The sequence below is a fragment of the Aethalodelphis obliquidens genome, unplaced genomic scaffold (assembly GCF_003676395.1).
Source record: "Aethalodelphis obliquidens isolate GAN/ISIS:26980383/991018 unplaced genomic scaffold, ASM367639v1 scaffold33, whole genome shotgun sequence".
In the NCBI taxonomy this organism is placed as follows: Eukaryota; Metazoa; Chordata; class Mammalia; order Artiodactyla; family Delphinidae; genus Aethalodelphis; species Aethalodelphis obliquidens.
Genome location: NW_020837977.1, coordinates 16,734,563 through 16,740,999, shown reverse-complemented (window position 1 = coordinate 16,740,999; position 6,437 = coordinate 16,734,563).

Here is a 6,437-nt window from a genome sequence, read left to right as displayed (position 1 = left end):
GTGATTCTAATCACTACACTCCTATGTGATCTAGTGAAAAGGAAAAAAATAAACTTTTTGTATTTTGAAATGTTTCCATCATATACAAAAATAAAGACAGTGGTGCAATGAACCAGCTGGGCCAGTGTTCAGTTTCCACAGCTGTCAACATATGTCTTCTCTGCCATCTATACTTCTGCCCGCAACCCCTTGACAAGGATTATTTTCAAGTAAAACCCGTATATCATAATGTTTCATTTCTACATATTTTAGTATGTATTCCTAAAAGATGAGGATTCTTTAGAAAAACTAGGATACGATTACTACATCTAAAACATTGATAATAATTTATTAATATCAAATATCTACTTAGTATTCACGTTTCTCCATTAGACTTGAAATTAGTTTTTATAGATATGTTTGAACAGGATTGAAATGAGATCCATACATTGACATTGGCGATATGTATCTTCATTTCTTTCAATAATCTGTATGTTCCCCTTTCGTCTCTGTTTACTTGCAATTTTTTAAAATGGAAATAATGAGGTTATTTGTCTTGTAGAGTTTCTTCGTGTCTGTATGTTTGTGGATTACGTACGCATGGTGGTATTTCACATACTTTTTGGCTTCTTGTGTTTTCCGTATATTGGTAGTTATATCTAGAAGTTTGATCAGCTTGATTTGATTTGATTTTTTTTAGAAGACTTCCTCTTAGGTGGTGGTGTCTACCCTCATCAGGAGGTATGTAAGGTCTGGGTTGTCTCTCTTCTTGTCAGGCTACCAGCCATTGATGAGTACTGCGTGGCCCTATTACTTTCTTAGAAATTGCAAAATGGTAAAATTCTAATTTTCATGCACTCTTCATTTATTAGCTACAAATCTTCTATAAAGAGAAATTTCCCCTTGTTGATTCTTGGGTTACAATCCCTGAAGTATGGATTGTGTAGAAAAGGCAGGATGATTTTTTTTCCTTATTAACCGGTTTTCAAAATAATGAGTGGTTTCTTTTGATCTTCCAAAGATAACCACTGCATTTTTTCAAGTATAATTATGAACTTATGGGTTTAATTAAATTATATTTAATAAGTTTTAATCCATTGCAGTTATTATTCTCCTTGATACTCAAATCAACTTATTTATGGCCAGTGAGTGCTTTTGATCCTCGGAATCTATAACTTTCTTGTTTTCTGTTTTTACCAGATCGTAAATATTTTGGGCTTAACAGGCCATAAAGTCTCTGTTGCAATTACCATGGACAGTATGTAAATGAGCGTGTTCTTCATTTATAAAAACCAGGCCCAAGGGCCATTGCTTGTGGCCCCCAGTCCTAAAGTATATAAACCTATGTTCTAAAAGAAAAATACAGGCAAAACGCATCATTAAGTTCATTTAATCCTCACTCTACCTCTTCACCCTGCCAACACATATTCTGTTTAATAGAAAAGGAAAAGAAGGCAAGCTTGGCAAAACAGAGGTAGACTAAACGGTGGGTGCAATGGCATTGATTTGATGACATAGCAACGCTAATTTCTTCTGATTAAAAACATACAGATATAGGTGTAAAAGTATCATATATACTTATAATAAATATATATAATATATACTTTTACACACACACACACCCCTCTGTATACGTGTACATACATGGAGCTATATCTCCATGTACACACGTGTGTGTGTATATATGCATGTAAATGACTTGGCTTGATGGGCAGAATGCCAACAAGTTTTATAACCACAGGGCAATATCCAAACTGGTCATGTTGAAAGCCCTCCTCAGAGCCTTCGTAGGGATTGCCAGGTGTCCCTCCTGGTACCAGGGACTCAGGGTTGGCTGGGTTCTCAGTTTACCTGACATAGGCTTACCTGTTGTGTGGCTTCCTCCACACAAGCTATCCAGCAACCAGCCACACAGACCCTGTCTGACGCATCCCTCCACCTCGTGATGAGATGCTCACTTCCTCTGGAGGCAGCCCGTTCCTCGAATGATTCTTTACATGATTTTCTTTGTATTGAGCCCATGTCTGTATTTCCTCCCATCACTTCTGTAAGAAAGTCATTCCCAACTGCCTAACGTGGTCAGCTCTTCTGTTACCTGCTTTCCTACAACCTGCACCTCTTCTGTGTAGAACTTGTCATCTCCATTTGTGGGCTGTTTGGTTAGTTACGACTCCTGAATTAGACTATAAGCTTCAAGGGGGCAGGGGTTACATGTGTTCATTCACTTTGTCTACCAAATATCTAGCACATAGCAGAATCTCAAGAAATATTTGTCAAATGAATGAGTCAGTTCTTAGCTTTCCCTCTGTAGTTATAGAGAATAAGTAAAACCCTTTAAAATACCATTCTCCCCTTAGATCTTCTTTTTTCCTAGGGTAAACGTCTAAGCCTCCTCGATACTTCCTCCCATTGCATAGGTTTTGATTTGTTCGTTAGTGTGGTGGTTTTCCTTTGACTGGATTCTGGTGGGGCTCTCAGAACTGACCAGTAGTCTTGAAGGACCCTGACCGGGTTAGGGTTTGAATAGGACTGTCACCTTCTTGTTGTAGGACTGAAACCACCATCGACGTTTGGTAACAACATTGCATGATGTTGATTCCCATGATGCATTCAAAATACTTTGTCTCCTTACTTTCATGTTTCCAAGTGTTTACTGAATCTGCTGTCAGTTGACACTATCAGAGTGTTTGAGTTATTCAAATTCACTCTATTCCCTGTTTTCTCACACATGATATTGGTTCAAATAAATGTCCTACTTCCCATATTTTTTTTAATGTTGAAAGCCTATGTGTGTGATCCCCGAGTAGCACAACTGAACGTAAACACGTTACTATTCTTCATCAAACGATCTTAAAACAAAGAGGGTACTTTCTTCCCAAATGACTGAAGTCTCCCCCCACCCATTCTAATCACAACACAGCACTCCAGCTGGTTGGAAGACGATCTTTGCATAGTATATTCTCTTAGGAGCTCATTTGCAATATATTTCGGTTGCTAAATGTTTACCGACCTGTTGTTTTCTGATCCGTTCCCTGTTCTGGACAATGTTCCAGAGGACAGCAGGCGTTTACCAGTTTCCATGCCCCTGATAATTGCCACTCCAGCAAAGCTACCCCTTCTGCGGGATTTGCAGTGGTAATTGAATGTCTGGATCAGGCATCTGCTCTCATGAATCCTTCCTTGGAATACATTCAGCAACCGTGTAACCTCATCTCTCTCACAAACAACACAGGCCTGGAACATCGTGATCTCTCTTATTAATTAAAGGCACAGGGAGCTTGGGATCTGCCTCTCTGAGAGATTCCAGACCAGCAAGGGCTCTGGAGAAGAGCTGGCCCAAGAATAAATGCTCGACAACCCTTTTCCTTCTAAGGGGAGATCCATCTGATTTCCTTTCATGTAAGGTAGACAGAACACACTGAGTTATAGATTTCCTCTCTGCCCTTATCATATTTCATGGGCGTCACAGCTGTGGGTATAAACATGCATGATAGGAAATCCTAAGTGATGCAGGATATTTTCGTTCAATGTTAGAACACAGAGACAAGGTTAGTGCCATAGTCTCTTTTTTCTACCATCTTTCTGGTCACCCCAGATGCTTCTACAATCCCTGGCGCATCTTTGCTCAGTGGACTCGCCCCCGTTTCTTTCCCAGACTTCAAGTCCAGGAATTTCATTTTTGGTTGGACATCTCCAACTGGATTTTTACATATTTCCTCAAACTGAACATGTCCAAAATCAGAGTCATCAACTTTCTCTGAAAATTTTTTCAAAACTCCATCTTTCTGTTAATAATTATTCAAGTTATCTGTTTCTTCAGACTCAACATATGTCAAGCTTGCAACCTCTCCATTCTTGTGCATCCATGCTGCTTGTGAGGGTGAAATCCATCTTACATCTTTCCCCATCTCATACCTTCAGTCCATCCCATACATTTACATCTTTCAAAACATGACCACTAGACCAGAAGCTCCACAAAGGCAGGGGCTGTTAGTTTTGTGTTCATGGCTGTATTCCTGACCCAGAGGACTGCACCTGGGGCACTCGAAAGTGTTTCTTAAGTGATCTACAAGCTCCACAAATTTCTGTATGTTATTGCAGCCTGAAGAACTCCTTAGCTCGGTATTCAAGATGTTCCAGGATTTAGCCCTAGTCTGTTACTCAGAATCAAAGCAGTTCTTCCAGATGCCAAGTCTAAGGTTGAATAAAATGACTAAACAATTTGCTCCACTTAAAAGTAAGTGGCACTTTTTTTTTTTTTTCTGCCAAAGGAGTCCTCCATGAAAGGCGGTAGCTTCCGTGGTCTATTTCCCGGACATAATGAGGAGCTTAAAAAAGGAGAAGAAAGAAATATCATGATATCATTTGGACCCTTTATAAAGAGGGTGCGGTTTTAATTTGGAGCCAATCCAGGATGTAGTAAAATTGCCAAACGCTTTTCATGGTTTTGAAATAGTGAAAATTGATAATTTTGAATAAGTTAATGGGTCAAACTTACTTAGGATTTAATAAGAAGAAATTATGGCCAATTGTGAGGCCTGCTCATCTACATACAATTTAGCTCCACAAGTATGTACTTACTAAGTGATTCATGGGTGTTCTTTTTCATAGAAGAAATGATGCTTTTATAGCTGCTTCCTTTGGGCACAGAGGGATGGGAGTGGAGGGCAAAAAGCAAGAGAAGAGGGCGAGAGAAAGGGGGCCGTGTGGAGAAGTCACCTTCCTTCGGCACCGCTGTTAGCTAATTAGCTGACCTTTCGGGTAGCAGGAAATAGCAGCAAGTGAGACAAGTTAGCCTGGAGAGCTGACTTCACAAGTGGGCAGAGAGCGGGGCCGCCCATTTGCTGTGTGGTCAGAGGCATCAAGGACTCCTTATATCACACGGTGTCAACTAATGAATGCCTGGCAGTTTCGATGAACAATACAGTCATTGGGCTTAATGTTTTCTCTCCCATTTCGGTAGAATTACTCCTGGGTTAGGGGCACATCACTCCTCTGCAGTCATTTGTACTGTTAGGGGGGTTCCTTTTGTGGTCGAGTCCTCAGAAACGAGAAACTTAGGCAGTTCCGTAGGAACATACACAGGACACAGTCAAGTGGGGGAAATGGTACCAAGAGGAAGTGACACTCAAACGCCATCATTTTGACAAGGGCGACTGGCTATCCATTCATTCTTTCCATAAATGATGATTGGACACCAGAGCACTATTTTCACATAGGCCAGCTGCAAAATTCTACAGTTGATGGAAATGTTTTTATGGAAATGGCATTAACAATACCTCTCTTTGCAAGTATAGTAAGAATACTGAGCTTATTGGCGCATACTGGCTGTTAAAAGTCCAGATACTGTTATATCTGTTGGAAATTGACCTCTGTCTTGATTTCCCAAGTGACCCCTCCCTGTCTGACACCCAGTCTCTTACCGAGAACCCACCTCCACCTCCCCAGATCCAGTGAGGGTCATGACAGGGGGTCCAGGACCTCGAAGTTAATGTTGGCGTTGGGTCTCTGTGTTTGTTCCCATGCCAGACCAGTGCTAAATATATTTTTGTCCATTGGCTTTTAACACGTTTTCATTAAACCTCACAACAAGTTTTAAAATGTTCATTAACAGAAATAGAGTTACAGATGTAGAAAACGGACCTATGGTTACCAGCAGGGAAAGCGGGGGGAGGGATAAATTGGGAGACTGGGATTGACTTATACACACTACTCTATTAAGTAGATAACTAATAAGGACCTAGTGTATAGCCGTTCCTAGTGTATACCACAAGGAACTCTACTCAATACTCTGTAATGGCCTATAGGGTAAAGAATCTAAAAAAGAGTGGATACATGTATATGTGTAACTGAATCACTTTGCTGTGCACCTGAAACTAACACAACATTGTAAATCAACTATACTCCAATAAAAATTAAATGTTAAATAAAATAAAATGTTTGTTAAAAACCGTACAAGGAGACAGTGAACTGATGAGGATGATTATAATTTTTGTGGCTTTCTGTTTGAATTAAAAAAAAAAATTCCACAAGGACTCAGGCAAAAAATATACAAGTCAATTTTCACTGCAAAGTAAAGGAGCTGTTACAGTGGAGGATTGCTGGACTGAATGTCAATATTATGACACGGTGTGAGTGTGTTTCGTGTTTGGTAATTGCAATCATTGTTGCTTTTGTCGTGGTCATCCATTTACAATGCTTGGTGTCAGTCTATTTATCTCTTGTAAAAATAAAATACAGTGTGTGTGTGTGTGAAAAAAAACATACAAAGAGAGAGATAAATTTAAGGAATGTATCAATTATTTCACACACAAAAATAAAGGCTACTAGTGGGTCTTTGTGGGTTATTTTGGCCTGTTTATATCTCAAATTTTTGTCTAGGAAACAAGCCATTAATTATGCAAATTAAGTACTAAGTTAGTACTTAGAGAAAAATTATTTTGTTAGATTTTCTTCTC